This window comes from Clupea harengus, chromosome 13, assembly GCF_900700415.2.
Source record: "Clupea harengus chromosome 13, Ch_v2.0.2, whole genome shotgun sequence".
Classification (NCBI taxonomy): domain Eukaryota; kingdom Metazoa; phylum Chordata; class Actinopteri; order Clupeiformes; family Clupeidae; genus Clupea; species Clupea harengus.
Window position 1 is genome coordinate 14,556,361 of NC_045164.1, and position 13,578 is coordinate 14,569,938.

The 13,578-nt window shown below is 42.1% G+C and overlaps 1 pseudogene; it reads left to right on the forward strand.

Annotated features, from left to right (window-relative positions):
* The first annotated feature begins 719 nt into the window (after nt 1-719).
* Nucleotides 720-3,383, forward strand: LOC105909551 (annotated as a pseudogene).
* Nucleotides 3,384-13,578: the final 10,195 nt, after the last annotated feature.

The following is a 13,578-nucleotide window of genomic DNA, read 5'->3' on the forward strand; positions in this document are numbered from 1 at the left end:
TATCTCTTTATAAATGACTTTGTGCAGCTGGGGCAGCTTAATTTAAACCAAATTCATATAATAACAATAATGAGACCACATATTTCATTGTCTGAAAAATATCACCAAATGTGTAGTCTTGTGAGGTGAGATTTGATTTTGTACTTGTGTGTGAGGGTACAGTCTGGAGACAACATGTTACAGTTGCGGTATTGAATGCCATTGAGAGCTGATGGGAACCAAATGTCTTTCTAAAATCTGCCCTTATCTGAACAAAGGCATTAATCACCTTTACCTTTCTCCTGCAAGACCATCTAAAGAGTAGTGCCTCAGGGCTAAGAATGTGAGGACAGATCACAGTCTGGAGACAATGTGTGGAAAAGACTAGAAACATGTCGTAATTGAACGGCAACAAGCCTGTTCCTATCAGCTTTTTTGGTAAGATCCACTCCTAACTTGCAATTTTAACCAAGGACTTTCAACACTCCTTCAAGGTCCACAGGAGGCGTTTGAGTTGGTTTATTCATTTCAAATACCACTACTGCTGCAATCCTCTCCACCCATATTTAGTGAGTGTTTCACCATAGTTGTGTGCAGATGGATCTGTTAATTTACATTTGGCGATGTGAAACTACCACAAGGGTAATACTACACATGCAGTGTATGCTGCTTTTGTGAATTGAAATGCTGATGGAGAACTTGAAATGCATTCTTTGAGTAGGAAGCCATTGTCACATACAATGCTTTTATACAACAACGCCTTAGCAGAAGATCACGGGCTCGGCACCATCGATCCACCAACAACATCCCTAAACATAGATTTTCCATCATGGAGAGAGGTTCAAGAGGTCGTCAAGCATGCTAGATCATCTTCGGCCCCAGGTCCCAGCGGTATATACCTTACAAAGTATACAAGAGATGCCCCAAGCTCCTCCGAAGGCTGTGGAAGCTTATGCGGGTAATCTGGTCCAAAGGAACCGTCCCAACAAGCTGGCGAAGGGCAGAAGGATGCTTTGTGCCAAAAGAACAGGGATCCACACAGATCAACCAGTTTCGAACCATTTCCCTGCTCAGTGTGGAGGGTAAGATCTTCTTTTCCGTGCTTGCCAGAAGAATGAGCACGTATATGTGCCAGAATGGATATATTGACACCTCTATCCAGAAGGGCGCGATCGAAGGGTTCTCCGGGTGCTTGGAGCACACGGGGGTCCTCAGCCAACTTATCCAAGAAGCAAAGGAGAAGAAAGGGAACCTAACAGTTGCCTGGCTTGATTTTGCTAACGCATACGGGTCTATCCCCCATAACTTCATTCAAGTGGCTATGGACCATTACCACATCCCACATCACATCCAGGGCATGATCACCGGCTACTTGGGAGACATCAAGCTACGATTCCAGTCAGCCATGTTTACAACAAAGTGGCAGCCAGTGGAGAAGGGAATAGTAACCGGGTGTACCATCTCTCCCATCTTGTTCGTCATGGGAATGAACCTGATCATCACCGCAGCGAGTACAAAGTCAAGAGGACCGAAGACTGCTGCAGGAAGCCAACAGCCAGTGATCAGGGCATTCATGGATGACCTTACCGTCATAACACCAACCCATGTACAGGCAAGATGGGTCCTGGCGGAACTAGAACGTATGGCCACTTGGGCGAAGATGATCTTTAAGCCCAAGAAATCAAGATGTCTGGTGATCCAAAAGGGCAAAACAACTGAGAAGTTCAAGCTACTTGTTCAAGGGGAAGTGATCCCGAACATCCAGGGGAACCCTATTAAATGCCTTGGGAAGTGGTATGATGATTCCCTGTCAGACAAAAACAGCATCTCCAGCACTTTAAAACAAGTTGAAGAATGGCTGAACAAAATTGACAAGTCTGGCCTGCCTGGGAAATATAAGTGCTGGATCTACCAACATGGCCTACTCCAAAGACTTATGTGGCTTCTCACCATCTACGAAGTGCCAATAACATCAGTTGAAGGGATGGAGAGGAAGTTCAACAAGCACCTTCGAAGATGGTTGGGAATACCCCCCAGTTTTACATCAGTGGGGCTCTACATAAGGTCGGGTCAGCTCCAGCTCCCCCTGTCCTCAGTTGTGGAGGAGTTTAAAGTTGCCAAGTGTAGACTTTCCCTCACATATAGGGACTCCGAAGACCAACTCACCAGGGAAGCAGGAATAAGAACAAGATCCGGCAGGAAGTGGGCTGCCAGCACTGCAGTTAACCAGGCAGAATCTTCTCTGAGGACCAAAGATACCATCGGGAACCTTTGCACTGGAAGGCAGGGTCTAGGAACATCCCATTTCCAGCAGTGGTCAAAGTCCACTCCCAGGGAAAAGAGGACCATGATCCAGGATGAAGTCCGAAACCTTGAGGAAGAAGGTAGAAGAGCTAAATCCATCGAGCTCGCAACTCAAGGTGCCTGGACAAGGTGGAACCTTCCCAAAAGAACCATCACGTGGAGTGAGATGTGGCGGTTGGAGCCGTTCCGTATCTCCTTTATGCTCCGAGCAGTGTACGACACCCTACCGACCCCAGTCAACTTGCACAGGTGGGGAATGAGGGAGGACCCACTGTGCAGGTTGTGTGGCGGTAAAGGAACCATGGCGCACATCCTATCGGGGTGCAAAACAGCATTGACCCAGGGGAGGTATAGGTGGCGCCATGACAAGGTGTTGGCACAGCTCGCAGACACCCTGGAGCAAGAGAGGAGAAAGAAACGTCCAGCCAAAACTAAGCCACTGTTGAGTACCATCGCCTTTGTAAAAGAGGGTCAGAGACCAGCCGTCCAAAGCCAAGCCAAGCAGAATCTCCTGCAGTCAGCCCAGGGATGGGTTTTGGAGGTCGATCTGGGGAGGAAACTCCACTTCCCAGAGGCGGTACTGTCCACAACCCTGAGACCAGACATCATCATGTGGTCCCTAGAGGGGAAGAAGATCATCCTGGTGGAACTAACAGTCCCGTGGGAAGAGAACTGTGAGGAGGCGGCAGAGAGAAAGAAAATGAAGTACCAACAACTTGTCCAGGACTGCCGGGACAAGGGGTGGACAACATGGCTGATGACAGTGGAAGTGGGTTGTCGAGGATTCCCAGCTCAATCAGCCTGGAATCTGATGACAAGGGTTGGACTAAGAGGCCACCTGAGGAAAACAGCCGTTCGTAGGTTGGGAGAAGCGGCAGAGAGAGCCTCCTGTTGGCTCTGGCATAAGAGAGAGGACACTAGCTGGAAGCCTGGAGGAGGGGGGCAGTGACTTGGCCAAGCACTGCTGACCCGCCAACTGGAGAGTGTTGTGGTTAAGGGTTGAAACACTCTAAGAAGGTTGGGGACCACCTGATGACCCCTCCTCCAGGCCAAGGCTTCATCCATTAGAAATGGATTGAAAATTGCACCTTTGATGTATTACAAAATAGAGAGCTTAATTACAATAAGAAATTAACTGCATGCAAAGACATGTAACACGCCTGTATGTAATTTGTGTTCTGCTGAGAGAAATCACCCTGGTTGTCACTGTGGCACTCCAGATAGTTCAGCTCATCTTGTTTTGTGTGCAGCCTGATATTATTTTAGCATGAAAGGTCATTTTACAAATTACCCACTCTCCGTGGCTTTAGCCGTTGGTACTCCCCGCGTAATATGAGCACATTTTATTTCTTAGCTTTCTAGGCTTCAGTTTGTAGCAAGATGGTGTCGTTTTAATGGCTGCTGCTGGCTGCTTCAGATGAGAATTCCAGGTGTGTTCCATGAGCTCTGTGTTGAATTTCAGATACCTTGCGCGCTGAAAAAACACTTTTGGTGGAGGATTTGGCTGCTATCCCAAAAAAAGGTAGTATGCATATCACATGTTTTGCGGTGGTTGGTGGTGCTATTTTAAAATCCACTAACTGAAAGGCTTTTCATTGGAAAGCGAGCCAGAAAGGAGATATGTTCCATAAAGAGCACCATTTATATGAGGCCTTGCTGGGGACCAAACCAAACAAGTGGCCTGGTTAATAACTCACACCCAGACACCAGCTGCCCCACATTACACGTGACCAAAAATATGAAAGATGCTATGCTTCTGAATGTCCCATTTTTTATTTGTGTTTGTTTGAAGGGTGACTTACTTCATTGTCTCTATAGATGGTGTGATCATTTATGTCACTCTTAGAGAGGGCCGGCCCGTTGTTGAGGTACAATTAGCTGAGGTAGCAAAAGTACAGTGGAATACACGCACTATTCTCCAGTTGAAGGAGGAGCAATGTTTTGGTGACTTTATTAATATTGAAAAAAATGGATCCCACCGTGAGATTAATTATTCTGATTCCGACTGATGTGTATTGCTCAACATAAACATGGACTCACAATGTGTACGTGCTGTAATTGTTGTTTATTGCATTGCAGTGCATGAAGTCGTATCTTCAGTAAGTCTATGCGCCATCCACAGGCTAATATTACAAACCTCTCAGTCTTGCCATGAAAGACACCCGTATTAGTAGCCTTCTTGTTTATGAAGGTGAAAGCCTTGATGTAGCCTACCTCCCTCCAGACCCCAGCACAGTAAATCACAGGTTTGATTGGTTAGACATCCTGTCCCTTTGCAAATAGACATTAGCGAACCCTCCAAACCCTCTTCAGAAGGGGTAGTGTGCACATTGGACTGTTTTGATTGGCAACCGCCTACGTTGTCAATGCCACGGGCTGCCCCTGCCGTATCTAACAGTCGAGAAGCTTTAATAATGGGATGGCGTCAACTTAGGTTGCCATGGAGTGAACTGGAATCAAAACTATGAATGTGAAAGAGCGCAGTGGAATGGCAAATAGCACCGTTCTATTACAAGGATTTGTCTCAAGAAACGGTAATTGGAGCCACATGGGGTGTGCATCTTGACCCGAATAGATAACTCCATATTATCTTTAATATGCAATTGATTCAATATCTATTGTTTAATTAGAATTGCTTTAATAAGCAAATCATCTCAAATAATAAGGATATTTCAAGTAACATGATGGTTTATTGCCATGTGAAGGAGAGATAAACACACGTTCTCACTAGCTACACAGGCTACGAACTACAGAGTGGACTACCCAGCGAAAATGTAAACAAAAAGCTTTTGCAGTACGGCATTGCCAACTATGTCACCAAAAGACACCAGTTAGCATGCTAACAAGCTTTTATCAGTGTCAACTGGGCAGTTGTTGGTGTCAAACTAAAACGGGGCCAGCAAAAGTGTTTCCAAAAGTCTCGAAGACTCTGAAGCAGTGTGGACACCAGGTGTAAACATAGGAAAAGTTATGTGTTTTAAAACTAAAGCGTATTAGTGTGGATGTAGCCTTAGAATAATAGAAATAGTGGAATCCCAACCTGTACTATACTTGATGACAACAGAAAAATTCTGAAAGAAGTGTGTGTCTTAATGCACCTACATTAGGTCTATGCACTGTTTTGTTCCTTGTTTTCTGAGTTGCCCATTTCATTTCAATACCACAGTGCAGTATTGCAGTTTTACTGTGATTGATGCTCATTAGTGAATGTCTCAATCAATCGAAGGTCAAATGGAATGTCTCAGACCCAGTGGGCCACAAGGCCCCCAGCAATGTGGGGGGAAAAATTCGACCTGCCGGTTACAACCCACTTGATGTTGGAACTGCCCATCGGACTAGGGATTACACAGTCCCAAATGGGCTTCTGTTAGGCAGGTGCAGGAAGTGCTACCGTTGTCACCTCCCCTCACCCCTTGACATGGATCCGTCCATCCACGTAATTTCAGAGGCCGGGGGGGGATAATCAAAGACAGACAAAAGCTGTAATGAATATATTGATCAAAAACACAACTCGTGTAGTGCAGTGTTAACAGAGCTAGCTGAATTAATGCATGGCCAAAACTAAAACATGTTTTATTTGTTATTTTAATACCATCTAAACCAGAACACAAAAAAACGGGGCCATCCAAACGAAAATGGCCAGGGCTCCCAGTTCCACCCTGCTCAGACCCTAATGAGTGCAGTGACAATATGAGATTGCAGCATCAGCCTAGACCCTTGAACGGACAAAACAAACAGTTCTCTGTGCCTCCTTTCATTGATGTAGCACTCAACAGGTTGCACCTGTATTTGTTTGCAGCACTCACATATATTATTATTTATATATATTTAACAGCAGATATCCCCCTAGCAAAAAAAAACAGACTGGCCGATGTACAGCCCTCCCAGGTCCGGGAGCATGAGGATATACATTGTGCAATGGGTGGTCTAAGAGGTGGAACTGAGGAGAACAATCGATAACACTATTCTTTGTGGAGTTTTCTGCCTCTGCATAATCCATTAGTGTCATATGTAAGGAAAGGTTGCAGTCCTTCCAGGATTTTGCAATGTGAAAAATGTAAAGTCATGGAATCTCTGCATTGTTTGCAATTTTTTTCAACTCCAAATCACCTCAATTTTAACCGCAATTTTTGAGAATTCAAACCCTTGCAAGATCCTGGAGGGATTGAGATTGCAAGTGAAAGGATCTTAGATTGTGTTTGTAGTTCAGATGCTTACAGTCTAGCCTTAAACTATTGTGAGTATGGCGGCCAGTTTGTCTAGTAAGCCAGACACCACAGCTCAGCCTTAGTCAAGTGTAGTGAGCTCTCTTGAGTTAAAGATAGATGAAGAAGAAGCGTGGGCAGTGAGTACTTAACAAATCCTGTGAAGTTATTACAAGGCTGATTTATGAAGAATTGAATGTCATAATTCTAGAATGTTGTCACTGCATGTTTTTTTGTATGGAGAGACATTTGTGGTATTTGTGTTAGCTGTCAGTTGTGATGGTTGCTCAAATCTCTCAAACACAGTTGCTGAAGTAGTCATACCTTGTGCGTTTGGGTCATCAGGGTGACCAATCTAGTGACTACTTCACACCTTTTCATAACACAAATCATTGTCCTGGCATGTGTGCAGGTGCAACATTTATCACAGAGCTTATTGCCATTTAGAAATGAGGAGAAAACACAAAACATTCTGATTACTGCAGGCCAAGACCTCTCATGTATTAAATCTCTCTTTGCTTAGGCACTGAAGATCGTATCAGAAGTCTACTATAAACTGGCAAGCTCATCTCTGTATTGAAGAGAGCTGTGATTTAATCAAGCAAACATTTCATAGCAGTAAAAACAGAGGAAGTGTGACTGTGAGTGTTGGAACTCGGATGGTCTTTCAAAAACATCTTTCATTCAAATCAAACATGTTTGTTATCATTGGAAAGGTTGCTGAGAGTTGGATGAGTATTACGAAAGCAGGGGGGAATCGCATGCCTACCTGCTGACTGTTTTGTGTGCAATGACAACGTGCAGCAAATGTTAAATAGAGATAATTAAGTTCCTCCTGCCTGGTTTCCTCACAGACAAGCAAAAAGACATCTAGACTAACCTTGCCTTAATGTGTTAATGCACACAGCGCTTTAAATGCATGTGTTATTGTTTACTTTTGTCTGGGGTATGACTGATCATCACCATATATGGTGTGTATGGGAGCTTGGCATTTAGTCTGGGTAAAGTTACAGCGCACAATTAGTGCATGATAGAGCATTTACTACAAATGTATTATCTCACTTTAGCTGTTTACAATGTTATTATTGAACTTTTCCCCAAACTCTAATTTTTCTTTATATTTTCTTTATACAGCAAAAGACGTGTGCCAAGCATACAGACCATCTCACCACCTTGATTTGATGTGCTCACAAGTAGTTCTCCAATGAAAGGCAAAGAATGTCATGGTGTTGACATACTAAAATGAAAATACTAAAATGAAGAGCATCATGACAAACTGATGACAATAAAAGTGTCCGTAGGGCTAGGCAGCTGAAGGCCTTTAAAGAACATGTCCAAGTCCACTCTCAGTGTCTTGATGAAGTGTTTACTATCTCCACTACTGGCTTCCAGACATGGCAGCATGTGGCATCCAGCTGTATATGACAGATTTCTGTGAATAGACATGAGATGTGGGGCTGTCCTTCTCCCTAAATCCACAGTTATCTGTACAAGGTCCTGCTACAGCAGCCTGAGAGCTCTCCATGACCTGCAGGTCACTGCAACAGACACAGAAATGCAGTGAAAGAGCATCTCAGGTGAAGGACTGAGCAGCATATCAAACTGGACTCTCCCCATAGTTAGAGCTTTCTTACTGCGGACTCATGCTAACCAAATGTAGCCCTTAAATGGGTAACATAATCAGTTACCATATACAGTAGAAACCACTGCTCTGAGTTCAACATTCCAGTCTTGCAATGGAATTTGCTGCGTATTTGTAGGTAATATTTTGCATGTAACTGTATGTCATCTCAGTATTGCCGTTAGTGTCAGACAACGGTCTTCAAAGGCTACCATCCATCAGCACTGGGCTCACCACAGAGGGGTGGGCCTGGTGTGGGCTTGGGTTCACTGCTACGCACTGATCTATGGGAGTAGACACCAGCGGAGCGCTGGAGCTGAGCTCTCACCAGATGTGTCAGTGCCAAAGGGAAATACGTTACCCCTGTCAGAAGTGAAGAGTTCCAGGAGAGGACACAGGTGTTTACCCACACACCAGTAATGGGGCAGGCCGTGTGTCCTAGGGAAGGAAAGATTTGCCCCAGTGTACATTCATGGCGCTTCACCCAAGACAATATCTCTCTACTGTCTACTTACGTCACACAGTCGTAAAGTTTTAAAGAAATAATTTCTACACCTATATGCTGAAACCATAACTCATTTGGACCCGATGATGAAACAGGGGCTGCTAACCTGCAATCATGCAATTAGGTGTTCAAATGCCATTCCTTATTAACACAACACCATTACTTATTAACACAACATACATTTGATTAAGATGACTGACAGTAGGGGGTTGACTTCTTCATGAATGGCCTCCATTCTAGTTTAGTCAGTGTACACACAGACTGTCTGCCCTCCAAGCGCGTGTGGAAAATCAGTATTCTAACTGAATATTTGTCTTCATCCTGTAAAAGAAACACATAAGACCCACTGGGCCATTTATAAATTCACTCATTTGCATTAAGCTCACAACACTCCTGCAGAGCTCTCGCAATTAAATCACCTTGAGGAAGATAAATAAAAGAATTCTTCCTCTGCATTTTACATGCCTATTCCAGTAGCTAAGTGCTTTGTTGAAATATTGCTAAATGCCTTGTTAACATAGTGTTGGGTCCCCATGCGGTTTTCACACAGAGTATGTATCCCACTGTGAAAAAGAAAAGTGAACAAAACAGAAATTTGAAGGGATTTCAGTTCCAGTTTCACAATTAAGACTACCCATTAAACAAATTAAAATAATAGAAACAATCTGGGGATACATATTTCCTGAGGCTGATGTTTAGCTCCGTTTGTTTCTAACCATACAGTATGATGTGATCAGTATTAGGAGCTGTCTCAAACTGCTAATGTATGTAAAAGGATCAGTTTAGCTGTATTATTAGCCATGCACTTTGAATATTTGCAATATTACACATTAGGCACTTAGAGCATTGAGATTCGGAGAGAGAACGTAGATTCTTTGAAGGGAGGACGAGATGGAAAATGGATAGGATTGTAATGACTAACCTCAATTTATGAGAGGCCTCAAGATGAAAAAGATAATATCTGGGATAATGTTAAATATGAAGAATTGCGCTGACACATGTAGGTACATAGTTATAAGGTCAATCGTGATATCTGTTCAGTGATAACACAAGTGCCCATGGAGAAGAAATAATGTTCCTCTTACAATATGAAGAGTACATACGCTGGTTACAATTCAATACAAGCTCTTTATCATTGAAACGTTTTTTTTTTTTTTTAGATTATAACAGGCATGGCACAATTACCTTAAAGATTAATTATAACTTCATATTAGAACCATGTGTTACAACAGGACACAAGTAACACACCAAATAACATGACCCTACTGCTACATATTAAATAGAAATTCTAAATCAAGTTTGAGGTCTTCAGACTTATTTTGGAAGTGGGATGCAAAATATCTCCAGATCCAGCCATGTACATATAATAACATTCTCTAACCCGAGGAAAACAAATACACAGTAAACGCTAGAGGGGAAATTAAAACATAATGCTGTTCTTATAGAACAAATATATTCCAGTGATGCCATGCTGGTCATGTCATGACAGGCCTTCAACATGCTCCCAATTATCCAAGACTTTCAGATCTAGAGGGCCATGCTGACACCTTTTTTGCTTTCTTACATTTATTACTGACAAATTTTACTCAGACAAGCATTACCATCTGAGAGGTTCATTTCCATAAAATATTCTTTGTCAAACCTCCCCCCCCCCCCAAAAAAAATGTGCAAATTAAACGGTTTCTGTGATATCATTGTGGAAAGCCCATATAGCTGGTTTAAATGACCTCAATTAGGCGTTCAGAGCTGCAGAAGGTGCCGCACAAGTAGAGAGGTCTGAATGACATGCTGTCGCAGACACCATTTTTCTCTTTCGTGCATCACTTTGACGAGCACTCCGAATTTGAAAATCAATGAGGGGAAAGTGCTTGTAAGAGCAGAGAAGGACTTGAAGCTGCCGTGTGCAATGAGTGAACTGTTTGCTTCAGTCTCCATTGCCACTCTCCAAGGGGAAACACAACTAGTATTAAAGCTGTCAGAAAGGGACGGTTTAGCACAGATGAAAATGACATGTGACCATGGGTGATGGGGATTCGGTCTCCAGAGATTAGCTAGATTTACTTTGGATGGGTAGTAATGTCATTTGCTTGATGCAGTATATCTGTTTATGAGCTGATTAAATCGTAAGGCCCGGCTTCATCTCAGGCCATTTGGTTTATGGCTTCATTACAGCGATCACAAAAGCTGGGCATTTCCACATTCCGTGTCATAATAATTCATGGCTTGTGGTAGCCCGTTATGGATTTTAGCATGTCACCTTTTAATGCTTCTGCTTGATTGGCTTATTAGTTTTGTAAATATCAATAAGCACATTCTCCAGACAAATAGTCCTCTGCCGCAACATGGACATTACAAAGTGTTGCCAGCCTGTCATGGTGCCGCCTATGGATACAGATGCAGTATCACCATAGGTCTGACAAAGCAACATCTATATGTTTCATCACAGAACAGACTATGACAGTATCAAATTACAACCCTCATGGCTATTAACTACACTGTCAGTGAATCATTGCCTGATATTTTCTGAACAGTTGTCAGGCAGGATGTGTCGTGAGACGTCAAAGAGGTTCCCAGTGTCATCGGGTAGTATGGAGCAGTGGATGCAGACTAGCATTTCAACACATCACTGCACTTGAAAGACCTACGTGATAATGTTCCACATCAGGTAGCAATTCATCTCACTAAATAAAAATGAGTTGTTAACATGTTTTAAGATCGAAGGTTGTGGTTTAAAGGAATGCAGTCAGTGACCTATGTTGACATCTTCTCAGATGAGTAACATCAGACGAGATGAGTACAGCAATATGAGTACTCTTTCATAGTGTTCACGTTAAAACGCTGTTTATCTTGCAGCTCAAATACAAGAAATATTGAATAACTGACTCAAAAGTGAATATACTTTCACAAGCTGGCATCCTGATTTTAAATGCCAGTACCTCAACATTACATTTTAAAGTGTCTATTTGCTATTGTGAAAGTCATGGGATATGTTTCAGGCTGGTGCCTCCTTGAGTAGGGTCTCACATTTAGATCATTCTTGCTGAAAAACTGTTTACAAACAGACCATTGTATAGATGTAACCCTGGTCTGAGGCAGCACCTTGCTATGTTTCTGTTTATATTCTGCCTTGCCTGTGTGAGCACCAATGGAGGGAGTGTAATTTATGCACACATGTGCTTGCATGCTCCTCTGATGACAGGCCCAGGAGGAGGGGCACATGATAAATTGCTTTCCATTGGGGACCTCCACACAGCCACCATGATGTGGGTAAAAATGGAAATTGCTCTCTTTCACCATCATTACATCAGTTGAAAGCTTGTGTGGGCCCCTGGAACACACTTTAACTGATTTTGAGCTGCAGAGGCATATGCCTACTGTGTTTTTGTAAAAGTTTTAAAACTGTACCAAACTTAAAATGGCAGTATATACAAACAAATGTTTTTAAAAATCTGTGGAAAATCAGTGTTAGTGACCCAACACCTTTATGTATGTGTAGGTGCGTGTGTTTTAGAATCTGAAAACCCTTTAGTATGAAACAGTATGATCACAAACTGCGTAATAAATCATTTTTGTTGGGAATTTGCTGGGCTTCTGAAATTTTCACTCTACTTTTAAAATGGAAACTAGAAATTCGTGATTATTTTGAAAAGCAAATGAATAACCAAACGTTGAGGCGGTACAATTGCTGCATCAGTTCTGGGACGGCTCAAAATGTGTTTTTTTTTCTAACGAGATACGATTAGTTCGTGGTTATAGATCTCTAAATCTTTTTTTATGTAAAACAATCGTCCCGTTTTACCATATTTTGCTGCTGGACTTCCAACAATTAAAATACTTGCATTGAACTAATAATGAAATTCGTAGGTACGTAGATTAATCTTTCTCGTTTGTTATGGAAAAACGAATTCTTTGTTTATGAGAGATTTGCTTTTCCGATTGAGCACGCAAAGCGCCTGCAAATAAAAAAACAATACAATCCCCGTGTGATCATTGATGAAACCGAACTTTCTTTACTTCAAGTTCATGTCTTTGGAATTGAAAACAAGAAACTGTATTTTGCAAGAACACTACAGAAGAACATTCACAATTCATGATTAAGCTTTCTTTTGAGAGTTTCGTAATACTGCCTCCTGAAAAAGCCTGCAAGTTTGTCTTTCCTTACGCGAAATTCCTCTTAATGTGCCTTGCCCATTTATTTAAAAAAGAAAATGACAGATTTTTATTACGTCAATTCATAAACCAAATTAATTCAGTGTCTACCTGGTGTAAACAATTCGTTTGAAAGTTATAAACTGTAAATTGAATGGACCGTAATAATACAGCTATAGCTTGGCCTTCAAGAAAAGCACCATAAATATGGTCTTATTCTCTCTCTCACACGCGCACACAAACGTACAATACAAATCAAGGCCTGCATTGTTATTTAAGTTAAGAGCAACAGTAGATTTGCCTTCGTCGTGTTGAGTTTTAGTTACTGACTAAAAAGAAAACTTACTGTATAGGTGTTGATAAAACGACAATTTGAAGCCTGAAATTTTATATTTTTACCCACCAGGTATACTGTCTAACCTTTATGCCAAAGTAACGTTCCAGTAGCTTACATAGATTGGGTTACCTTAAACGGCGGTCTTTTTTGCAACTCCATGTTTTCTCAATTGTGCAACACAAGTATACCAACTTTGCCTACAAATATCGTCAGTTTTCCCTTGATGGTTGATGTTTTTAGAACTAGGTGTCAGCGTTATCCTATATAGGCCTATTTGGAGAGTTACATTTAGACTTAAGGTATATATATTAAATAAATAAATAAATACACACAACTTAACTGTTGATTGCACTAAAACTAAGTCATTGTTTGTCTGAAAGCTATCGTTTCCCCGTCTTTTGCAAGGGAGTGTGCTTCTATGCATCTCAAACAATAACGCCCACTCAATTGCTGCCTATGCATTAATACCAACCCATCT